Consider the following 12,553-nt stretch of genomic DNA (forward strand, 5'->3'; position numbering starts at 1 on the left):
TCGTTACTTAGTTATTTCTCGATATCATTTAACCGAACACATTCTCAATATTACTTAACCGAACATAAAAGAATTTCCACTTGTCACTTCCAGGTCCCAGCCGAGCCTTTTCCCGTTGTCGCTTGCAACCAAAGTGACGTCACAGCCACGAGAGCACTCAAGGCCACATGCGCATGCACTTGTAGTCTTTCCACCATGATCTAGGATAGACCCAAGAGCTGAACCCTTATCAAATATTCATTAAAATGGCTATGGTATTATGACGTCGGGGATTGGGAAGAAAAGAAAGCAGGAAGTTATAATAATGTAGTAATTGACTGAGTAACTAGTTTTTCCAATTTTTTGTCTTTGGGTGAAATGAGACAATGTTATTTATTTTACATTGAAAAACCGTCCCAGAAATGTTAATGACGCCATTAACGTCATTTCCCCCTTGTGGACACACCATCATCCAGCTATACTGTTTTTGGGGAGAAAAGGAGTTTCCTGTTCAAATTTTATATTTCTAGCTAAGGTAGCATAACCTTTATGTTGATGTGTGAATCAGTTTTACTGTTTCACATAACAATATATATATAAAAGGAAAAATCTAAGCCGTGTCAATTCATTATAATAATTACGTATTTCCCAAATGCAATAAATAGTGCAGTGCTAATTAGTGGCATGGATGAGACTACTAATTCTCATGACAAACAAGTGCGTTTGCAAACACATTCCCATGCATTATGAAGTGCCATCGTCTGAAATGTGAGTCAGGTGGCGTCATCAGCTGATATGTGGGCCATATAATCACCCAGAGTACTGTGTCCTACAAATAAGAAAGAAGTTATCATCGTTACTATTGTTTTCAGTTTTCTGTAATTACACAGTATTGAAAAACATAAAAATTGCTAAGAAGAGCTAAATTAAATTTCCCGGCGCTACAATCACAAAAAGCTATAACTCACGTCAGTAGCGGCTCGATACCATAATCTGAGGTAGTTCTGCACAGTGTGTTTTTTGTATATTAAATTTCCCGTTTGCAGTAATTAATTATAAAATCTACACGAACCGCATATCTTTTAGCACTCTAATCGTTATACGTAAATGACAATTATAATTGAAATTAACAAATATATATACAACTTTACTGTATCGCAACCAAAACATTATTGTTTTGCTTATTGGGTGTCAGTGGCGTATTTAGGATTTTGTTCCGGGAGGAGCTATGCACAGCATATGAATAAGCACTTAATTTTTCCTTTGGGATGCCTACAAGTTTAAATGAATTTCGGGGGATCTTGAGCCTTATAGCTCCTCTCTAAATACGCCACCGTTGCGTGTAACAAGCTTTAAAAATACCATACCCATATCGTAAGAAACACTGTTTTCAGATACCATAACAATTTCGGATTCACGTAATGTCTACAGGTAGAAATTGTATTAATACTGCTGAATTATAAATATTTTATAGTTTGTAAATAGTCTATCCGACGTGTCTTCTGCTGTACAAAATGTCCTATTACTCTATCATTAAAGTTCGGCATGATGGATACAGGAGTGTCATTTCAGATTTTGTTTGGGGGGGGGCAAAACCCCTCTATATAAGTAAACTTTCGCGTTTTTCACTCATTTACTACTACTCTATTGATAAAATCTATATAAATCTCAAACTCAGGGGGGGAAATGCCCTTCCCTGCCCCCCCTGGATGGATATTAAATCACGCTCAATTGATAAGGCAGCTAAAGCATTGATTCTTTCCTGACATATTGTGCTTCTCGAAAATGTTTTAACTATTTTAAAATTAGAGAAGTAACGTTCTGCTTCAGCTATTGTCGTTGGGGTAGTTAGAGGAATTTCTAAAAGGTTTACGGTTTGCTTAAAATTGTCACACAAATTGTGCTTGTTCAGAAAATTTGCACAAACTTGAACATGGAATACTATTACTTTCAAAGCGCACAACACGTACATCACGTCGTGTGTCTTCGGCTTCTTCGGAAGTATTCGTGAGTTCTGAGCTGCTGGGAGTGCAGCTCTAGTAAATCCTATCTAAGAGACAAGGAAAACGTAATACAGTGCGCCTGGTGAAGATTTTGGTTTCAATGCTAAAGCATAGGGCAATCCGTGCACAGCTCTTGCAATATTATTAAGCTTCAGAAGGTGTTTCCAGTAATACTACGATATGTAGCATATCCAGCAGTACAATTTCAGGACACCGTTAGACCAAATATCATCATTACATGTTATTACCTTGATTAAATTAAACACAATTCAACTCAATTGAAAATACATTTATGCCACTAAAATAGCTGGTAGTTCTGCAGCACTGAAGCACTTATAGGCAAGCTGCCCCTGACTCACGTTCAACTGGATGATGAGTGCATCGGTTTCCAGATGCCATTATTTCTGGCTTTCTGGACCGCAGTTCGATACCTCTTAATTCGCATTGATCCCTAATTTATTTATGATGCTGGGTCAATAGCATAAAAATTTAGTGCCCCCAGCAAGAATAGAACCTGGAGACATGCACACCGAGGTAACTTTTCAACATTCTTTTTTCTGGCGGCCTTCTTGAATTTTATCTATGCTAAATTGGGTATTGTCATGTCACCCTCCTCAAATCTTTTGAAGAATTATAAATTATCAACAATTATTTTGAGTGGTGTGCCAAAAGTAGACCTGCAAGAAACAGAATATGAGATAAGTAGCTTCGAGAATACATCCCTTAGGAGGCATCCGAATTCGTAATCAGCTATATTATTATATAGGGGAGAGGGGGGTACATTTGAACATCTGTTTTCGAATATTCGTTTTTCCTTCCAAACACCCAGTAAATTTCCTTATAGAACTGTAGCAAAAGCTAAATATAATATACATTATATTTGCCATAAAATAGAGTACTATGTTTGATCTTGTCATTCTGTGCAAGGGCGCAGGGGGTGTCGTTCAAATGTACCCCCTTGGGGGGTAGATTGAAACAAGCATGGGGTACATTTGAACATACGTGGGGCAGTTTTGAACAAACCATTATTTTACTACAATAATCGTTATTTTCAGGATGAATTCGTTTACGAACAACAAGGCTAATGTAACAAAGCAGCATTAACAGTTTAAGGCACAAGAATTAACCAATCGCGTATGGCAAGGAAATAATAATAATAGTAATAATTGCTGAAACATATATGCAGACCCGTATTTGTATATTGTGCGCCTCTGTGCTCTAAATAATTTGCCTCCCCTTCGGAAACACATCTGAATTGAGTTGAATTCATAGTTTTTGGGGTCACTGAGATGAATAGTGGCAGTTATAATCCAATTAAACTACAAGGTTATACTCAACTCCCAAGTGAGGCGGACGAGAGTTTAAAAGTAATCGAAAACGACAGACAAGAATTAGAAAGTCCACACACAATATCAGCAGTTGGTACTGAACATTTGTCTTCATTGTCTGAGAACACAAACATGTTGCTGGTACTTATAACTTTCAGAAAAGCATAGGTAGAACAATGTTCAAATGTGCCCCCTAATTTTTGTTCAAAGCTGCCCCAACCGGCATGATCAAGCAGAATTTGATAATACCCAGATAGTACAAGCTGTTGTGAAATACAAAGGGCAACATTGGATAAGTAAATTAATGTACTTGCTTCTGCAATGAATGCCAGATAATATCAAAACACAGGCTTCTGTCAAAAATCTTAAAAAACTTCACAAAAATTCCAACTTTTCACCCCACAAATGTAACAAAGTACTGCTGTTCATCAACAGTTACATTAAAATTGCAGATAACAGTTGACCGTCATGCAACGCAGTTTTGCCAAACTAAAAATTTTGAAACCACCAGATATGCTATTATTTCTAGCCTGTTATCTTAAATGTTCAAAGGTACCCCCTGTTCAAATGTACCCCCCTCTCCCCTATAGCCAAATAGCCTTTACTGATTATGGCAATTAAAATATAATGATTCACTGATTCCAAAACTTATTTGCTTTCTGAATAGCTGCTACTTTGTAAATTTTTCTGTTTTACATTTCCTTTTTTCAACTTTTGGTAGATAAAAGAAGTGCTCAGTTATGCTTGTCTCCTTCAAACACAAATGAGCAATATCAGAGAAAAATTATAAACAGTATCCACTCCTGCATTAGAACCTGCCGTAAGAGAAAAAAAAATGTATAGTAAATTTTACAAATTTTCCAACAACATTAAAAAAATAGTGATATGTACATACATTTATGTATAAATAGTTAGTTTATTCCATAATTCTCGAGTAATTACATTTCTTTTGAAGTGTATTTAAGATGAAAATTCGCCGTATTTAATATAAGTAAACTCCGATGTGAAATTTCAGTTACGGCTTTGCACCTTTGGTTGCCTGTAAGTAGAAAGTTAAACTTTTTATTTTTATTTATTTTTCAGCAAAGTGTTCAGATTGTGGAGCTAGCTACAACTAGAAACAAATATGTATTTATGATCATTTTCGAAAAGTAAATCTACACCCCGTTTTCACATTGAAATGTCAGTAGCGAACGCTTTACGTTTCCTATAACCGTAATTACTTGGTGTACAAGGCAAGCTTTTTCTTTGGCTAGAACATTTACTGGAACCAATTCATTTAATCCGGTTCCCGGAGCAGTTCACGAACGATTTCCGTGCAGTTTTACTATACAGATCCATAGTAGTAGTAGGAGTAGCTGTAATAGTAGGAACAGGTTAGAAACCCCACAGGGGTTCGTTGTGTTCTGTCCTCGACATAAAATGGGTAAATTAAAGAATTCCCCACATTTTCCTATACATTTTACAATCTATGAATCCATATAGTAAAATTGCACTGAACATTCAGTTCATCAGAGCAGTCTAAGCGTCAGTTCTGCTGAATAGACAACGTGTTACGAGGAACTCCCTGGTTACCCCGGAGACTAAAATTGTATTCCTCAAATGCTTACTAGATTGCTCCAAGAATCGGTTTAGTACAATAAATTTTCTAACAACTGTAATTCATTACTTCCGCAAAATATGCATTAGAAAACAATCACAAATAAAATTAACTTACTTTAAATGAATTGAAAACCAGTTTGTTAATTAACCTAACCTAACATAATTCAGTATAAACATTCGAAATTATTCAAAATTTTCACTTGCGATATCTAATTCTCAACTTTGAAAAAGTAGTTAAATGAAAAAGGTAATTTTCAGAATTACATAGAGTCCACCGGATCTCAAACACCCTTTAGGTAATAGTATACATGAGAACCCCCTGATCTGCGTTTATTCTGTGTTCTATTACCACTACTATGAAAAAGAAAAGCGAGTACAATTCCTGTTATAACAAACAAGAAAAGCTTATAAACGTTTACTCTTACCGTGCGTCGGAAATAGGCACACCCTGATCACGACCATCAGTAGTTTTCTCTACCTTAACTAAATCATATAGTGCCGCAAAGTGATAATAATTTATGTCCGAATCTAATACAAGCTTATTCAGAGAAAACGAATTCAAACTCTTAGCATCAAATCCATTAAACATTTTGTCAATCTCATTTAGCCTTCTTAACTCCACAATCGCCATGAAACACAAATTGAAGTATATGCTTTCACGAATTTGACAACCAGCCCATAAACCTAACACACTGACACACATCTAGTAGCTAGCTGCAGATACGAGCAGCTGATATCACGTACCTAGTGAGGGAAAAGAAATAGAAAGTACCAGCAACTTATCTCACAATAGATGTTCCACCAAACGCACAAATAGTTCCGACAAGTGACTGAACCTATAAGAACCGGTTCCAGTCACTGTTCTACTCGCAGTAGTCTTATCGTCTGCAATATGAGTGATCAATATTAACATCTTACTCATAACTTTAAATTCATTCAACAATCATAACCTTTGGTCTTCTTTAGCTTAAATGGCATAATCTGTGGACGTTAAAGTAAGAAATGTAATTTCTTAAATCAAGAATCATAACCGTAGGTGTGCACATGAAGTGCGTAGAGTTAAAAATGATAAGATTCTTCAATTACTCCGGCCAACATTTTAACATGACAATAATGACTTATAAACAGATTGGTTTAAGTTTTGTTTAATTCATTTGCTGTAATACATTGGGATATGTTAAAAATGAAGGGACCAAAAGTAGGTAAAATATAGGAGATTTACATGAGAAATGAGTTTAAGGAAAGTAAACGTAATTGATATCTTATTTAAAAATGGAATAGAAGTACTTGTTGTAGAAATGAGAAATGCGTAATGCTGTAGAGGCAATATGTACTTACCGGTGGCGCTCTTAAGGGAATATCAATATATTGATGTAAGTACTTAGTCCTAACATAAACTAATATTAACAAAAATGAGCGCAATTGTGGCATTTTAAAAAAGAAAACGCCTGGCCTCTTCAACTAAACATAGATCGTACATGGGGTTGGCGTGGTGAGGTTTAACGGAACTTAATCCAGTAGTAATGCTTTCAGTGCACTTAATTCCTTAGCGTCTACACAGTTGTACTAGAATATCTACACTACTTTGTAATCCATATCAAACCCTAGGAGTCCTGACTCTAGTAATGGTTACATTCTCAATCGTGAACTTATATGCATAAAGTACAGTTTTCTTACGTTGTTCAAAGCATAGTGCGTCGGTGCAAAGTAATACCTTTCAGTTAGAGTCTCTAACCGTATTTTCTTTTTCTTACTTTCCTTAGGCAATTCGTGAATCTGCATCAGACAAACTTCAATCAGTATGCCACATTTCCATTTCTGAAGTGGAATTTAGTTTTTGGATTCAGAGATCGGATTGACATGAATAAGACAAATACAGATCGCACAAAAATCAAGCAAGGCTTCATGAACTGGCGTTGTTTCTTAGATCTCGAGAGTACTTAGCTTGGTGCAATTTTCCAAAATGTCTAATTGAGGAAAAAAATATTCTACTTCACTTTGCTTGTGTTAAATGATTTTCTAAGATATTCTACACTTATTTTCTTGGTGCATGCCAAAATTGCATATAAATTGATAATACGTGTGCAAACTTATGTGCCATAAAAGCTGTTATTCATGTCAGAATCACACACCAATTGTGCTAGGTGGCCGAGTGCTAAATCTAACAGTTCGAATAATATTAAGAACTTGTCCCGTCGCGTTAGAAACGAAGATAGTGCATATATAGCTGAACAAATTTAAAACATTAGAAAGATACGAAATGCTTCGTAGCTATTGGAAACAACTGAACAGAAACAAACAGAGAAGTTGCTCTTATTAGATAAAATTGGAAAATTCGCACTGCAGTGGAATCTCACCATCCACTCGATGTTGTCGCGGATTAAAAACATTAGAACCAGCTAGTGAACAGTGAAGAAAGGGTCAAATCCGTGTTAGCTGACCAATATGTCGAGAAGTAGCTCCTATTAAACATAAGTCAAGTGAAATGATTGCTTCTTTATTATTGATTCTTACGGATAGTTTTCCTACTTCTCCGAAATTCGTTGAAACTGGCTATTATAGACTAAATGTACGTCCCTATGTCCCAAATCCTCTTCGCTCCTTAAAATGCCAGCATTCTGGGGACACCAGCATCGTATAATGAGACTGCTGCTATGTATGCAAATTGTGACCAGGGAATTCATGGAGGAGCCGTATGTAGCGACCAAGTCGTACTGCTATAATTAGCATGATCATGCTGCTTTTTGTAGATGCTGCCTGGCTTTTCTAGTCTAGAAAAAGAAAAACAAATTCGACAGCACATGCTAGTTGAGAAGATTTCCACTACTGGTGATACAAGGCATTGTATCAGGAAAGGTCTTCCAACCCAGATGTTTCCACCCAAATAAACTTTACTAAATGCAAGAGTGCAGAAGAAAAAATGTCGCTGCCTTGTGTATCACATAACCAGTCTTCGGCCGTTGTTCGTAATGTTTTAAACCTAACGCCACTCGCAATACATTGATGGCATTAATTTAGTCGATCCATTCGCCATTGTTGTAATGCTGTCTTTTCTCAGTGAAAGCCGAAATCTTCATAAGTTCCTCCCCATTATGTCGCTTTGGATTTAGTACTCATCGTGAAGAATTGAACCGACTGACCGCTCACCGTCAGTTGTCCATTTGCAAAGTACTCATTTCCGACCTACACAATAGTCTTTTTTATCTTGTTACGCGACTTACAAATATAATAAACACACTGATTTTGGCGTAACCGACAATATGTTTGAACCCTTTTATTCTCGGTGTAGTAACAAATTCCCGGTTGCAAGCAGTAAGGGTGCGTGCATTACACGATTACATGTTCGTTGTATATTCGTCGTGCTGAAGCCTTGTCGGCAGCCAGTTAATTCAGTTTTCCAAACAACTCAGTCAATGTTAATTGTCTGAAATGTGATTTCATAGCATCACCTGTGGCCGCCAGATAAAGTCATTCCTTGACGAGAGTAGTATCTTCGTCCTGAAACAGTCACACTCCCTTTTCTACTGATCTTATTCCTATTCGAGCACTGACTTGTGCTTGTTTAGTGTTTCTCTTCCGGCGTTCTTCACACGGAGAGAGGATCGAGATGTTTGCGATGGATTTGCCAACAATTACTGTAGATCTGGTTATTACTACTTCGACGCTTCAACTCGAAACATGCTAATTGGTCAACTTTCGTTGACTTCAGTGAGTTTTTTGCCCGTAAGGCTTGCCTCCCACTTGAGTAGATAGTGATCGACGCTTCTTAGGGTTCCATAACAGAATGCAGAGAATATGGCCTACAATGACAAGTTTTATGGTGCTCTGCGTAAATCCATAGAGCTATGTCTTGTCTTCGTGCTATTGCCACTAATATTCGGCATCCTGTTGTCGAGAATCTTCCAACAGTTTTGCTTTCTTCTTCCCGTGTTAGATGCTTGATGCAATCTTCGAAACATCAAGGGTGGAAAGAATTCATAACGTCTCTCATATCTGGAACCCCTTTGACTCCATGAATGGCGACTATTCCTCTCCTTGTGTCCCCGCTGTATCAGCAAAGTACACTCTGAGGAAAAACCCTCCAGAGGTAGCCCAATATATTGGACCGACACTTTTCTCTCTGACTGAACACTATCCAGGCGAGTTTTCTAATTCTAGTGAAACTGTTACCGCACTCGTACCGAGAAGAACGCTCCAATACTGAAGATTATAATATTCCCTGCTCAGCCCACGAATTCAACTCTGTCTTAAGGAGTTGTCCTAACTTATCTAGGAATTGACTGGATATATTATCAAAATGGAGAACGTCTTAAACGATATACATCACTCAGTTTTGCAGTTGCTTGTTCGTGTCTGGTCAAGGGAAACGTTCTCACGTGGATCCCAGAGGCTCGTCTGCTTCCAGTCTTGAAACTAAAGAGGACAAGAAACAGCCAAGAGCTACAGACACTTTGTCCTTCCGAACTGCGTCTGCAAGGTTTTGAAGCACATAATGATCAAACATCTCATTTGGTACTTTGAATCAAACTCCCTGTTGATCAAGCATCATTGTTGCTTTCGCTCATTCCGATCCACTACAGACAATCTTGCTAAGCTCGAGAGCCGTATAGAATTTTTTTTCCGTCATAGCCAGCACCTTGCTGCTTTTTTTCGATTTGAAAAAAAAAAAGGTTATGGTACGACTTGACTTTTTGGAATTTTATATCGCATATGGCTGTTGTCTTCGTGACCACATAAGTGCTATTCATAAAGATTTTTTTCGAATAAGTTTGCGTGTTGGCGCTAGTCTCTCAGAGCGATTTCTACAGGAAAACTGTCTTCCAAGATAGTGTTCTCAGTGTGTCAGTGTTTGCTGTCGCCGTTGAGATTGTTCTGTCGTAGAACTAGCTCCTGTGTATTGTATGCCCTACGTTGACGATCTTGTTATTTATTGGCGCTCCAAATATCGTAGACAACAACTTCAACTGACATTGAATTATCTTTTTCGCTAGTTGAATGAGACATGCTTTCGGTTTTCCGATTAAAAATATCAGTGTGTACACTTCTGCAGTCAACGAACTTCCCTTCTTGATCCGAATTTGTTCAGTCCGCAGCAAAACCCTGCAACATAAGCATGTAAGTTTATTGTGAAACGACTCTCTTTTGTTTCGAAATAAATGTGCAGGGGAGGACGCCGGGGTTTCTCCTGGTGTGATTCGTGCCACTTAGACGTTATGTTGATTCCCTGCGCTGTTAGGCATAGTTTCACAATAAATTTACACGCTCATGTTGCAGCTTTTTTTTTATGCTGCGGACTGTACCTCTATGACATTCGTTTCTTCTTCGTTGTCAGAATAAAGTTTTTGGATTTGACTTTGAACGTTATTGAACGTTGCCTCTTATATTTTCAACAGTAAGTACTCTTATCTCCAAGCTATAAATTGTCTTCCCTTATCGCCCCTTCCTCAATATGGGATGCTGATCATGTTTTTCTGTTCCGTGTATATTGTAGTCTAAGCCGGTCCTGGATAGGCCACGGTTATGTTGGATATTCATCTACTCGTTCCTCTCTATTCAAGAAACTTCACACAGTTCATCACCTGGGTATGCGACTAGCCGTTGGTACTTTACGTATTAGTCATGTTTTTGTGTTAGCCTTTATGTACAAGCAAACGAACCATCGTTAGCCTAACGCCTTGAGAAAGACTTCACAGAAATTATACACTATACAGCCCATGTGCGCTATATTTCTGACTACCTATGCCGCTTACCTTTGCGTGGTGACTAGATCTACAACCGATCTCCAGCATGTCCTTGAACTAAATACCAACAGTACTTGCTCCTTATGCAAGTCTCACTACAGATGATTTGTATGTACTTTTTTCCAACATATTTGTGCCCCTCCATCTTTGTTATTGGTTCCACCAAAACTTGACCTTCGACTGTCATCATACACCAAACTGCACAGTAGTAACCAGGAATCCCAGCAAGAGTTCCGAACGTCGGTGAAGCAGTGTCCTGATTTTAATGTAGTCTATATCGAGGCCGAAAAGAGAATTCTGTTAGCTGTGCTTCGTGACAGACGAGGAGAGTTCGGAGTGTAATCTCCATGCCTTGTGTTCGATATTCAATTTTCATAGAACAGCAGTTAATCTTACTCAGTGATGTGCCGTAAACTATAATTTTACGTCTAGGCGATTGTCTACTGTAATCTATACGTAATCTACATTACACCTTTTCCCGTGTAGACTATGTAGACAACCACAATCAAATGTAAGGAAGAATTTCGTTGCTCGTTTGTTCATATTTCCTCATTCAGTTGTTTTGCTTCGGTGCAGCGAAAGATTAGGGAAACGACTAACATATAAAAAGCAGAGGGAATTATCTAATCTGTATGTTTACTCTGCTCTGCACATACCACTTCCTTAGATTTTCCACTTTGAGCACTGCTTTTATAATGAAACTTACAAAACTAACTCTCACCTGTGGGCTTTCAGTCTTGAGGCTGTTACATTTGCCAATTTTTTCTTGCATATTTTACAGAATGAATAATATTTTTCATTTTCCTTCATCAAGACGAAACTAGGTATTCGAAAGTTACTATTCGCTGGTCTAGGCATTTTATCTTGTACGCAATTTCGCAAGGTAACGACAAAAGAAAGCTCCTTTATTGTCCACGACGCCATATTAAATTACGTGTTTTTGACATACTCTACATAGTCTACGTTGTTTACATTGTCTACGCATAGTTGACACGTAAACGTAAACTATCGTTTTTTACGCGTAGACGCACATCTCTGATCTTACTATCAATCATGCTTGTACTGCCTCGTTTGCATACCGACACTGTGACGTATTTTTTCCGTCACATCATAAAAGCTGTTTACGATCAATTTTTATTAGAGCTTAAGTAGTTGGCAAACATTGCTACTAGTCTCTGGATAATTAGCAGTCGTTCTTGCTAATCTCTGGCAAGCAGACTAAGTATCTCTTTCGCTAAGCAGCAGGTAGAATGCGGGTGTCTACAAATCAGAACGCAGGTGTAAGTGACGCAATGTATTATTTTGGGAACAATATTATAATTATAATATGGTAGGAGTGCGTAAATTTAACCTCAATATTATTCTATATCTTTTTTAAAGGATTACAAGGTAAATGTCTATATAAGGGGAGCTGGTGAATGAGTGCAGAAAATCACGCAAAAGAGTAATGTCAGCGCTGCATGAAAAAATGAGCTAGTCAGTGGATCTAAGTGTGGAAGGATGAAACAGTCAGGCTTGTTAGTCTGCGTTGAAAATTAAATTTTGTACTGCATTACTAGATTCACTTTCTACCTACTTCAAAGGTGTAAACGAACCTGTGAAGGAGGGAGCTGTGATTTTAAAGCTACTCATCAAATGAATGGAAAGGAGGGGTGGCGAAAAGGGCCAAAATCGGCCCCCTTGATTTTTCAATTCATTTATGCTATAATGGTAGTACTAGAGCAGATATGTATGAAAAACGAATATTAACCAAATATATTTTGCAATTAAGGTTTTACACAGCACCATTTGTTAACAAAAAAATGCACAATCGTATTATATTGTAGGTAACATGGACAAGAAACTAACATTACTGATGAAAACGAAACAAAATCAATATGAAAAACACAAAACGTTTCCT

General features: G+C 37.5%; 1 protein-coding gene across 3 annotated transcripts in view; it reads left to right on the forward strand.

Annotated features, from left to right (window-relative positions):
* The first annotated feature begins 2,358 nt into the window (after window positions 1-2,358).
* Window positions 2,359-12,553, forward strand: part of LOC145662878 (uncharacterized) — a 29,701-nt gene continuing 19,506 nt past the window's right edge. Inside the window, exon 1 of one of the 3 annotated variants that reach the window (XM_081728841.1) lies at window positions 2,359-2,516. The gene's annotated coding sequence lies outside the window, so the exon portion shown is untranslated. Of the gene's footprint in view, window positions 2,517-4,105; window positions 4,352-12,553 lie in introns of those variants that run through there. The other 2 variants (XM_081728842.1, XM_081728840.1) reach the window with 2 other exon arrangements.

This window comes from Thermobia domestica, chromosome 10, assembly GCF_964235325.1.
Source record: "Thermobia domestica chromosome 10, izTheDome1.hap1.1, whole genome shotgun sequence".
Classification (NCBI taxonomy): Eukaryota; Metazoa; Arthropoda; class Insecta; order Zygentoma; family Lepismatidae; genus Thermobia; species Thermobia domestica.